Source organism: Cryptomeria japonica, unplaced genomic scaffold (assembly GCF_030272615.1).
Source record: "Cryptomeria japonica unplaced genomic scaffold, Sugi_1.0 HiC_scaffold_412, whole genome shotgun sequence".
Classification (NCBI taxonomy): domain Eukaryota; kingdom Viridiplantae; phylum Streptophyta; class Pinopsida; order Cupressales; family Cupressaceae; genus Cryptomeria; species Cryptomeria japonica.
In genome coordinates this window covers 83,703-96,641 of record NW_026729233.1, presented here as the reverse complement: position 1 = coordinate 96,641, position 12,939 = coordinate 83,703, and the positions used below count along the sequence as shown (strand labels likewise).

General features: G+C 50.2%; 2 non-coding genes across 2 annotated transcripts; both read left to right on the top strand.

Annotated features, from left to right (window-relative positions):
- The first annotated feature begins 9,860 nt into the window (after window positions 1–9,860).
- Window positions 9,861–9,934, top strand: TRNAD-GUC (transfer RNA aspartic acid (anticodon GUC)). The gene has a single exon. It is a non-coding gene; the product is annotated as a tRNA-Asp (tRNA).
- A 2,397-nt stretch (window positions 9,935–12,331) lies between these two features.
- On the top strand, window positions 12,332–12,403 carry TRNAE-UUC (transfer RNA glutamic acid (anticodon UUC)). The gene has a single exon. It is a non-coding gene; the product is annotated as a tRNA-Glu (tRNA).
- Window positions 12,404–12,939: the final 536 nt, after the last annotated feature.

Genomic DNA, 12,939 nt, shown 5'->3' with positions numbered 1-12,939 from the left:
AGATCGGTTTACTCAGTGAAATTGAATCCTACCATTCGCCATATATACGAAACACAATTTGTTCTGTTCTTAAGTGGGTTTGCTTACTGAAATAGAAGGGTACGGTTTCCCAGTTATGTCCGACACAAAAAGTAATGTTTCATTACCAATCTTACTAGTGAAATAGAAATCCTCCACTTTCGCCCATGCTGAGATGAATTATTATCGTTTCCAAACCCCTCTCCCGGCTTCGAAGCCTCTGTGCCCACCCGACCCGGAATGGGATTTGGCTAACTTTGCCATATATGTTAAACGTAAAAAATGTCACTTCCCAACCCAAATGCTTAGTCAAATCTCTCTCGATTTGCCATATATATATGCCAATGGATTTTTCACACTTTGAGATGTGGTTGCTTACCAAAATGCCATTCCTGGCTTTTACAGATATGTCCAAACGCGAAAAGTGCACTTTTCGACCCGGGAAATCGGCTGGCTAGATTTGTCAGTTATATGCCGATGGATCGGTCGCTATCCGCCCGGATCTTCTATTAGTATTTAGAGTTGGAGATGCCGCTAAGTACCCGCGGTGCCTTCGCCCCTGGTTTTGATTCGTTTACTTCCATAAGAGAATTGAGCTTTATTACAGCCCTCGAGTGCCGCTAGCGGCGATCATCACTCCAAACATATCCTCTCCTCTACTCTCCCCATCTAAACCCAAGATTCCTATGTAGGGGGTAGGGGGCAACCCGCAAGGGCGGGCAACCTTGTCATTGCCATAACTCGTAGGGGAATCAATCGCTCAAAACTGCTGGAAGTAAAGATCCTGTTTCCCGGGCCGATGCAATGAATCATGGCAATTCATCCTTATCCATAGGGGTGCATGTGAGTCAGGTTGTTATAGTAGGAATACCATCCATCCAATTGCAAATGGGTGAAAGCTTTCTTTCTTGCTTTTGGGGCCTTACCTGCTGGCACGAACACATCGAGTCAACCGCTACCTAGGGTTCTCGCTTTCGGTTGTTTCATTCCAGGTGGTGCCTTAACCTAAGGAGAAGCCGGGGTAAAGCGCTCGACTGACCTTATAAACGGGCTCGAAGGAGAGGACCGGAGGGGCTCGACCAAAGGGAGAGGGGCTCGACCGACCGGGAGGGAGAGGATATCCCTCGACTGAAAGTACCGCATTGCCCACTGCAGCCATCATAGCACATTCTAACTCCACCTATCTCACTCAGGGAGCTACCGGAAGGAAAGAAAGAAATCAAGAAATAAATCAAGAAAGACACAGTGAAGCGAATTAAGGATCCTGCATTCTATCTGGCTGGGTTAAATGCCTTTAGTAGAGCAATGAAAGCTTGAAATCAATTAAGAGAACCGGGGGCATTGAGGAAGGAGGGTTGACCTGGAACCTTGATTAACGGGCGGACTTCTCCCTGTGTTTATGTGTTTTATCCGGCTTGAACCGGTGTCGATCGTCCATCTGCTTGTTTCAGATATCATCCCGGCACATCTATAGTAGGAATATCAATCCTAACGGCAAGCAATCCAAGTCAATGAATGAAGGTGTCAGCGGGCAAATGCAAAACAAAAGCTAACAAACAAACAGCCCCTTATAATTTGAGGGCAGATGCCCCATAGTTTACCCTGTTGGTTCCGAAGGCAGGCCTTTAAACAAAGAAAGAAATCGGGGACTCGACTCGCTCTGTCTCCTCTCCGTCCGGTTAAGGCGAGAGGGGCTCCAAGCGAACCAGCACATTGTTTTTATTGATCGACTTCAAGTTGAGGGTTTATAAAAAAGGAGCTTGGCAGCCAATCCTGTAAGTCGAGGAGAAACGATAAGGTCTCGCCTAAAGGGCAGCCGGGCCAACAAACCATCACTCAACTCGTAGGCTAAAGCCTTGATGAACTATACTTCCACAAAAGGGTTCAGTCGCAGCTATCTATCTTTATTTATTTCAAGGGCGAGAACTTAGCTCTCGCTCCTGCTTGCTTCGCTGGAGAGGGATGAAATGGCTCGACTGTTAAGGTCAATTCCGGTTGTGTCATCGGCTTTGCTTTTATAAGCTACCCAACACAAGGAGCCAAGTCCCAAACAAAAGAGTACAAATCCCCAAGCAAGGTGCGGAAGTAATTGGATCAGTTGGAAGGGTGGGAAGTGAACGAATTGAGTGCTGTGCAGCCAATGCCTCTAAGCCCAATATTCTTCCTTGATTTCTGTATTTCTTGATAGCTTTCTTTCTGGACCCGGCCCCTACCGGAGAGGAATAAGGGCACATTGATAGGATAGGTGAGGGACTAATGGATGGATGACTGCTTGTGTAACCGGTAAGCTCTCTTCGGCAAATATCCTGCTTTCGCATCCGATCATTCAAAGTGCTAATCCTTCTATAAGTAATATAAAGGCTCCCTCAAATTCTATGGGGCAAGCATGGAAGATCAGCACTGAAGCCAGGTAACAAACAAAAGGAGTCAGTCGGATTGATGCCTTTGACCGGGTGATCGGAATCTTTCTTTTTTTCTTGTGTCAGGTCAAGCTTGGAAAGCTGGTTAGGCCAGAGCAGCCTATAGAATGGTAGGGGGTTTGAAATCATAGTTCAGCTCGAGTTCCCCTGCGTCGACTGTTGCTTTTGATCCATCTGTCTCCCTCTCTTTCTTTGATCCGATCTTCCTCAGGCATGGAGTCGAACCAACCGCCTCAAGGCCCCACTTCGAATGCACGGGTGGACGTAAACCGCTTGAGAAACATGACAAGTCACGCCGGACATATGTGCAGAACCTCACCAATCCATTTCCCCCCCATTGGCGAGCAGTTGGAAAGTGTGACATTTTGTGTTTGACATAACTGGGAAATCTAGGATTGGCATTTGCCTAAGCAAACCCACCGCCTATTGTTTCTCTAGGGCATGACAAGTGGCGTTTTGTATAGCTGGCAAAGTGAGCTTTTTCTCACTGGCCAACCTCCGAATCTCCCAGATCCCGGCACCGCTATGGCTGCTTCTCTGCTTCTGCTTCTCCCAATGTTTGTTTGTCGATACGACCGGTGCATCGGGATTGAATCCCTTTCCTACGGATTACCTTCCCTCGACTGATGGGTTCGATCCTGCTAAAAGCAAGAAGAGGTGGGAAGAATCCATGGAGCACAGCTGCACCCGTTCCCCTCCGGTTGGTTCCATGCCTTGGCGCATCAACGTAAGTCCTTCCTGGTCAACTGCTAATGCTTTCTTTCCGGATACGACTTATTGAGTTTTTCCCCGCTCGGATGCACCATATTCCCCTGGGGCTGATTAATGCGTTCATTAATGAACCTGCGATCCCGAAACAACAAGCAAAACTTTGAAACGCCCTACGGGGATCGCGGTTGTTGGATTGAAAGCTTCGGAAGGGAGATATTAATTAGCCATCCTGAACCGGGGGTGCCATCCTTTACACCCTCAGGTAGGATAGCTATTCAAGCTTTCGGATGTTTATCGGCAGGCCCCCCTCTTTATTATTGAGTTCTAGCCCAATTAAATAGTTGGGAGGCTAAAGGGAGTTCAACTGGTGGTGCTTGCGGGGTTGTTTCTTTCACTCCGTAGAATAGATAGTTAGCTAGCCAGCAGTTCTTCCGTTCTATAACGGCAGGCTCAACAGCAGGTTCAATCAGCAGGTATTATAGCCATATAATTTGAGGGCGGTTACCCGGCAACAATAGAGAAGTTGGCATTGGATTGTTCGGCTTCATTCACCCTCGGTAGTAGAAACTATCCTACAACTAGAATTCCCTCCCGGAGGTGGAGGATGGGCCCCTACTCTTCTAAGGCAACTATCCCTCAACTATCTCAACGGCATCAGGGAGTTATAGCCTTGACTGGAGGGACCTAACTAGAAAGGAAGGTTGGTTACCCGACAATGAGAAGTTGGATTGTAAGGTAGGGGGCATCTATTCTATAAACCCCTGGGCCCTACTTAATTAATTGCTCAACAGCCGTTTCGAGGAGCCTCAAAATTCTATGGCCCTCCTTATTATAGTTGTTCCGGCCACCCTTATTCACGGAGTTCAAGTTAGAGTCTTTCTGGTTTGTAGGCTCCCCCTCTCTTTCCTCGTGCCATCCTGTGCTTCCGGTTCATCGGGTAGTTTCATTCCAGAAGCACTATCCTGAACCCCCAGGGAATCAACTATAGCTTGACATAGCCTCCCACCCGGATGGATAGCCAGCCTATTGCCTCCTATCAGAGGCTCCATCCCAATATCAGAGTTACGCTCCATCCCTCATACTATAGATTCCCTCCCACCCGAGTTCAACTAATCCGAGGCCCCTACGGGCGAAACAACTAGTTTAATTCTGTCGAATCCTCCCTCCCGGGAACAACTATAGTAGTTCTTCCCACCCTCCCTACCTATAGTGGCAAATTTCATCAATCCCTATTGTTTCTCAAATTGATTTCGGTTCCCAATTATAGAAAACAAAGGGCAATTCTAGTTGAATTTTCTCACATCGATCTCTATCTACCCTATAGTTCCCACCCACCCTGTAGGCATGTTACGTCTAGAATATGCCTTTAGAACAACCATTCTAGGCTAGGCCGGCAACTAGAATTATAGTCCCACCCCCAACCCAACTAGCCATAGAATAGTAGGGCCCGCAGGTCACTTCACCAGTCATATTCGCCAAACTTTTGATCTTAGTGCCGGTAGGGTTAGGAAGGGGCCCCTACTATTCTATGCAGTTGGGTCACTTCACCAGTCATATTCGCCAAACTTTTCTAATGGAGAGATGCTTAGGAAGGGCCCCTACGGCGTTGGGTCGCTTTCACAGTCATATGAGCCAAACTTTTTGAGCCCCTATATCTATAGTTGCGCCCTCAAATATATTATTGTTAGTTTGGCCCGGCTGGGCCCTACAATTCGGCTGGGGGGGTCACTTTCACAGTCATATGAGCCAGACGAATGATCAACTCAAGGTAGGGTTAGGCCCCGCCACAATAATCTACAATTCTTATTGGGGGGGGGGCGGCTGCCTACAATTCGTCACTTTCACAGTCATATGAGCCAGACGAAGGATCTTCCGATGGCCTACTATTTTCTGGTTAGGATGGAAGGAAGGAAACAACTATATAAAAAAGGGCACCTACCCCTACAATAATCTGAAGGGGGGCAAATGGTACCTACCCCTACCCATGCCCTACTATTTGCGAGGGACCTGCCCCTACGAACTATATAAAAAAAGGGCAACTATTCTTCCTATCCCTACAACTATAGATGCGGAGGGCTTTTTGGGCCCTACTATTCTAAAGGGGTTGGCATGTTACGTATAGAATCTGGCTTCACTACCCCAGCCGAATTGTAGGTCATTCCTTTCTTTTGGTTGTTCTTTATTTCGTCAATCGGCGGATCTTGAGGCGGATCGGCACATCGATCGGCGGATCTCGAGGCGGCCCCGGCTATAGATTATTCGGATCTTTAGATCGAGAGGCGGATCTCGACGACGATATCGATCGGCGGATCGGCACATCGATCGGCGGATCTCGAGGCGGATCGGCACATCGCCCCGGCTATAGATTCTTCGGATCGTCGAATCGATTCTATACGTAACATGGGTGGGCCCCTCTCTTTATTAGTTGAGAATTTGCCCCCCCTCGCATATTATTGTGGGAGGAGGGCCCCCTATCAATTCTATGGGGCAACCTCTAGCAGGCGTACATTAATTAGGCTACAATAATCGTTGAACCATAATTCCTGGGTGGGAGGCTATAGATGCGGGGTGGGTGGGCCCCTACTATTCTATGGCATCGGAGGGCGATAGTAGTAGGGCCGTTTCTCGATTCTATACGTCACATGGGTGGGTGGGAGGCTTCTATAGGTTGGGTGGGATTCGGAAATCAAGTTGGGTGGGCCCCTACTATTCTATGGCAGGAGGCCCCATCACTATCTCCTCCCACCCAATTAATCTACCCGACTCTAATTGGAGCGGGTTCTCCGTGGCCGGTCTACGTTTAGCCAAGATTCGCCTATAGAATGGTAGGGCCTGAAGCCGGTTGCTAAACAGCCCAAGCTCTATCTATGCCCAGGTCGATCATGGGAGGCTTCACAGTGACAAGTCATTCGATCATGTAGAGGGGTCTACCAAGGTCTCTATCCCGCGCTTTAGTGCCGAGGGAGAGATAGGGGGCAGCAGGAGCAGCCAAACCACCCACCCGAACCAATCATTCACTCTGGCGAGTTGGATCGCCCTACCATTCTATAGGCGGATCTCAGGGACGGACCTGAACTAGAATTCCATGCTTGGGAGTCGCGTAGTCAGTGGCATTTGTCACTTCGTGCTTCCAATGCAGACCCCACTTTCTTAACTGTCAACTCCGGAGCATATTTGTAGATTTCTACCCATTCTACTCGGCCCTTTCTATATTGTTGGATTGGGTTCACATAGAGGGATTTCTGCAGGAGTGAAGTGAGCCCAAAGTCTGTAGATCAGGGGACCTGAAATGGGACCGATGAACATAGCTTGCATAGATAGCCTCATTGCCCTCCTGGCACGCATGAGCAGCAGGAGTGGGAGGTGCCACATAGAAAAGAAACCCAATACCAGAAGGATTCTCTATTCTGGGGCTAATCGATCTCTGTTTGTTGAGAATCGATCTAACATCCTTTGTCCGTACTATATCCTCCACCAACGGCTATCCTCCTCCACCATAGAATAGTAGGGGCTGCCATTAATCAGTCCCATAGAATTGTAGGGCGAGTCCCCTACTCTTCTCAAGGAATCAGCTCGCTAGGCCTTTCCCTACAATTCGGCTGGGGGTAGGGGCCCCATAGAATTAATTGTAGGGAATCCCCATAGAATAGTAGGGGCACTCGATAGTTGCTAGCCCTACCCCCGTAGGGGCTTGACTGGGGCTAGCCCTACTATTCGCGAGGGGGCTTGACTGGAGGGCCCCTACAATTCTATGGGCCAGCCGCCCCCCGGGAGGTATATTATCGTAGGGGGCCCACCCCAATCTATAGCCTCCCACCCACCCCAGTCAAGTTACTAGTAGCAGCTATTGACTCATACCCATACCCGTAGTTCATCACGAGTAGTTCCAGTGGTTGATTCCGTGCACCCGCAGTACCTGTAGTCCACCCAGTCGAGACATCAGTTGCTGGAAGAAGCAGCCGTTGATGCAATCGACTAAGCAGTTTCAAAGTCCGTTGATCCAGCCCTCTGGCACTAATATTGGCCCAGTCCCAGGTTCTGTGGATCAAGTAGACCCAGTCGATGCTGTCGATTGGCCTTTGCGATCTCCATGAGCAGCATATCCCCCTCCAGGTGCATAAGCAGCCGATCCGGTACCAGTAGATCCAATAGCATCAGTAGTTCCATCTGTTCATCCGGCCCCATCTTTCCAGAGAGTCAGTAGCGCCCCGGAGCCGGGATGAATTGGTAGAGACAAGGGCTCTTCATCTGGATCCGCCCGGAAGCATCGGAGGGATGGGAAGAAAGATCTGATCAAGCTTTCCTTAGCCAAAATAAACTATAGGCATCCGGAAGGGAAGAAATATCTTTATCCCTTGTCTCCAATGGTGAACTACCTTTGCTTCTTGCCCCGGTGCTGCCACCTACGAGTAAGCGACTCAATCTGGGACTTTCACTGGGGGAAGGAGGAAGGAGAGCTGGGACTGGTTAAGCAACTGGATCAACTGGGTCAGCTGGAACCGGTCAATGAAGTTGCCTTTCCCCCTGCGGGCCTCAATAGTAGGTAACTACCACAGTGCTTCGAGGCCACTTCCTGCTACTTCGTCTCGGTCAACGTCCGGCGCTAGAACCCACCCGTCTATTCCCGATCCCCCGCTCCTATCCGATTCCCATTAGTCGAGTATTCCGTGCTTCGATCCGCCTTCTCGATGAACCCTGCCAGAGAAGGAAGGAATCATTGATCAGCCGCTCGAACCACGTGGATGGATGGCAAACCACTACTGGTGGATGGATTGCTACCACCTAGCCTTCTAGACGAGACAAGCGTGGACCCGGAACCAGGCATGGAATCAAATGATTTGGTCAGTTCCGCTTGTTTTTTTGCGCGAATAGTTCACACCTTCTCAAATGGTCGATAGCTGGCGGACCAGGGGAGATAAGAACATCCGGTCACTCCTCGCAAAAAAGTAATGCCCTCGTTTCCGTTCATCGACGGGGTGCTGTGTCAATCAATCTCCCTCCCGGAATGGAGAAAGAGATCTGCCCGCCCAATGCTCTAACTAACCCGGTGCCTGTTCCCACCACGACTGATGAATACCCGGATTTCGAGCCCAACGCCCCGTAGGGCCGAACTACCATAGAATAGCCCCCCCACCCTGGTTTGATAGCCTAAGGGTTGGGAATAGGCCCTACGGGCGGAACGTCAGGAGGTTAAGTCCGTAACCTTCACTATCGTTCAGGTGACGGGTCGGCACTAGAATCCCCGGAACTAAGATCGGGGTGGGAGGGAGCTATAGTTCCTTATTCTAGAACTCTTTTTTAGATTAATGCGGAATTCATTAGCTTGCTAGAATACGCTAGAATAATCAATCAAGCCCTCGACATTTTATGGTAGATTAATTAGCCTGCTAGCCCTTTAGAATAGTAGGGGGCTCGCCCTCAAATTCTATGGGGGGTGGGCCCCTACTATTCTATGGCAGGAGGATATAGTTGCGTATTCTAGCAAGCTCCCTACAATTCTATGGCCCTACTATTCTAAAGGCACTGATAAATTCAAAACTATAGTTGTCATTAATAAGTTTCTTTGAAACCGGATTTCCAATGTCTCTACCTAGCAACCCAAGTAGAGGTTCAAATCGGTGGGATGATGGGGTGGGGATATCGACGTGTGTAGTGTTTTCTACCAATCCAATGCTTTTTTTCTGCCAATCCATTTCTTCCATTGCTTTCCCCGCTCTTAGCAGGCAGGATGGTCGGTACCGCTCATCCATGCATCTCATTGTTTCCCCCTCAATGCAGCCAATTAGGAGCAGGTTGGTTCTATCTATGCCCCCATCCATCAACTCAGAGCAAAGGTCGGACCGGTTACTTCTCTATCGGGCTGGACCGCCGTAGGGGCCGTATGTCAATGCGGATGAACTACGGGGCGGGCCCATGCCCCCCACCCAACCCCACACACGGAGGCCCCGTCACTTTCCACCCACCATGCATGCATGCATGCAGGGTGGGGGGTTATACTAGCGAGCTGATTCCTTTAGAATAGTAGGGGCCCTTAGTTCTTATCTATTGCCGGTGAAGAGGGTTCTATATCATTGCCCACACACGAATAGTAGGGCTAATCGGAGAACCTCCCTGCATGCAGGGGGGGCCCGTAACCTTCACTATCGTTCAGGAGAGGCCCTGGCGTCTCCTCCTCCCACCCCCCCCAGGGGCCTCCCACCCTGCATTGGGAGGGAATAGTTATTGTGTGCATTCATAGGGCCCAATTCTAGTGGAGGTATATTATCTGCTTACCACCCTGCAGAATAATGTTGAGGTAGATGCCGCCCTGGCGAATAGTAGGGGGCGGGCGGGATCTTTTGCAGTAATATGGGCATCGGCTCGATCCCCACATCTGACCAGAATGCTTTATGGGTCGCCCCTACTATTCTAAAGGGCTAGCAGGTTTATTAATTACGGGGGACAAGCGATGAAGCATCCCAGGGTTCATGGGGGGGCTATAGGGCATCCCATCACCGATCATATTACGTATAGAATCTGGCATCGACTGCATCACCGTCTATAGCATGGCATCAAGACGCGATGAAGCATCCCATCTCATCACCAATCCGGAGATGGGGCCCTTTCTTTCTATAGTGGGCGCTAGGGAAACACCGGGACTGCGTCGCTACACTCCATATTCTATACGTTATGTGATATGATCCATCGCGTTATAATACGATCCATCGGCCCGGGGAAATAGCTCAGTCGGTTAGAGTGCTGGTCTGTCACGCCAGAAGTCGCGGGTTCGAACCCCGTTTTCCCCGGCCTATGGATAGTAGGGGGCCCCCGGGGCCCACTTGTGCTTTTTAAGCATAGGACAAGATTCGGACGCCGGTTTTGTGAATTGGTTCAATAGTGGCAAAGCGCGAATCGCCCTACTATCTGCTCTATATCCTAAAACAAGTGTGGGGTTGGGTGGGGGGCATGGGCCCACCCTGCAGGCAGCGCTAGCCATTCGGGGTGTTCATAGGGAACTATAGTTCCTTCCCCCGTAGGGCACCCTAGTAAAGCTTCATCATAATAATGTTGCCGCGGCGAAACTAGACTAGACTAAACTAAACTAAACTAGAGTCGGGGGAACTAGCCGAATAGGCCGGGGCCTCCCACGTCAATTATTCTGCAGGGTGGCCCCATGCTGCTCGATTCTAGAACTATTTGCCCCCTACAAGAATCTACAATTATTATTGGGGGGGGGGGCGAAGGGCCCCCTACCCCCCCACCCCCCATTATAGTTCTAGTAGGGCTAGCAGGTTGATTAATTAAGCAGAGCTGGGTGGAGCAGATAGGGAAATAAAGTAAATGAATGGAGTAGGGGAGGCAGACCGAACCAACCGGAGGAGCGAGCGAATCAGCTTCGTCATCGGGATCAAGTACTTTATTCGTGGCCCCCGTAGGGCTCACTGGTGGACCGGGGGTGAAGAAGAATCTATGTACTGGTCAAGGTCTCACCGTAAAAACGAACCGACCTAACCGCCCTGCGCAGGGTGGGGGGGCTATAGTGGCTAGTTCCTCCGTTGAAGCAAAACAACCGAGTGTTCTTCGGAGGTCACTATGTTCTAAAGTGATCCACCGAAGCACGACCAGTTCGGGGGCATCTCTAAGAGTTAGTTGGGTAAAAAAGAGATCGCGGCGCCCCGGTCCGGAAGAAGCTAGATCAACTGGATGGAGGATTCTAGGCGGGCATAGCTTTCGATTCAATAGGCCGCCCGTAGGGCGAGTTGTAGATGCGAATCGAGGATTTGGGCTGATACAGACTTCTTCATCCCCTTCTAAATTGAAACATCATCGCTACGCGCCATGAGTGGTCCACCTACCCACCCCCCCCCGGCACTATAGCTATAAAGGGGGGGGTTTCCCTACTATCTATAGGGGGGCTATAGCGTACGGATAGGGCTATAGTTTGGATGGGGCCGCTCCCCTACGGCACATTCATTTCAACATTAAGCATTCATAAGGGATGTGTCAAATCCGCAGTTTGATTCGCTTGATCCACCCCTACTATCTATAGGCAACCCCGAAGCCCCTACTATTCTATGGCCCTACTATTCTATGGCCGTTACTCTAGCAAGCGGAGGGAAATCAAAGAAGAATCGCCCTACTATCTATAGGCAGAAGGCTGGATCGAGGCCTGCCTATAGATAGTAGGGATCGGGGGGAAACCCTTTAATAAGCATAATCGTTTCAACCTCGATTCAACGGATTCAACCAGCCACTATAGAGGATAGGGCCCCACTATAGCCCCCCCCACCCGGGCATTCGTGCGCCCTATTCAATTCTAGGGGCATCTCCCCGGTAACTCCATCCAATCTTTCTTCTGTTTTCCCGCTTACTACTTATGAGCGGGTGATCGATCACGTTATCAATTATCCCAGTCCCCGTTATACCTCTCGGTCATTCAGAGAAAGCAATAAGATGAGGAACGGGGGAATAGGAGCGGCTTAGGCAGGGGGGACCTTGGGCAATGAAACGGATAAGTATCCAGTGGTGAACCCTCGAGAAGCTTGAGCCCTCCCTACCGCAACCCCTTAGAATAGTAGGGGCCTCCCACCCACCCCAATCGGCGAGAAAGCCCACCCCACTCCCGCCTTGAGAATAGTAGGGCCATCCTTATGCTAGCGTATTCTAGCGTATTCTAGCAGGTTTATTAATTCCGAATTAATTACTACCATTCTAAAGGGCTTGTAAAGGGTATGGCAATAGGCCCTCGACATTCTATGGTACTGATTAATCGACGTGGGAGGGAACTATAGAGGGAAGCAGACGCCCTACCTCCATAGTGGGGCATGTTACGTATGGAATCTCGAGCCATGGCGACAACTTAAATGGCTATGGCTCGCTGTCGCTCTCCATCAATTATCCCTATCCGGGGCTTCCGGAGGGTTGGTTAGTTCGCCGGCGGCCCTATATTCTATGGGCTCGGGGTTCATCGGGTGCATCCCGATTCCCGGTCCCCAGGGGTTCGGTATGATAGATCCCGATTCCCATGAACACCCCGCTACTAGAATAGCGGTTTGGTCCCCAGGGGTTCGGTATGATAGATCCTGATTCCCGGTTCCGGGGTTCGGTGTGATAGAATCTATACCCATCGGTTCGGCCGGGGCCACTCTGCACGTTTATGAGCGTTCGACGTCTTGCCCGCCCTCAAATATATTATCGTGCCGGTCCCTTTCGTCTAGTGGTTAGGACATCGTCTTTTCATGTCGAAGACACGGGTTCGATTCCCGTAGGGGATAGTTGAGTAATCAGCCGCCCAGTCTTTGTTTGAGCACACGCACCTCACATGCATATCCGTATATCGGAGCCCGCCCTGCCGGCCTTTGTTCCAATCAGTACCCCGCTTGCGCCCTCAAATAGATTATTCATGCTCCCTCGTCGATTCGCGTAGATAAGTCGATTCGTGCAGGCTCCCCGGAGGGATCCATTCTTACCTACTTGTCGTGATCGCCGGCACTAGAACTCCCCCCCACGTCAATGGCATCAGCCTGCTTCCCTTTAGCTCCCCACCCCCCCCTTTAGAGTAGTAATCTACCTCCCCCCTACTATGTCGCCCTTTTTCATATTATTCTAGCCCCCTACTATGTCGCCCTTTTTCATATTATTCTAGCCCCCTACTATTCTAAAGGGCCCCCCCCTATCCCCCCCAAGCTATAGTTCTATGGTTCCATAGCCGGGGGCCCCTACTATGTCGAAAAGGCCATAGAAAATAGTAGGCCGAATTAATTACTGATTAATAAGGGGGCCCACACTTATTAATCAGCCCGCTAGAATA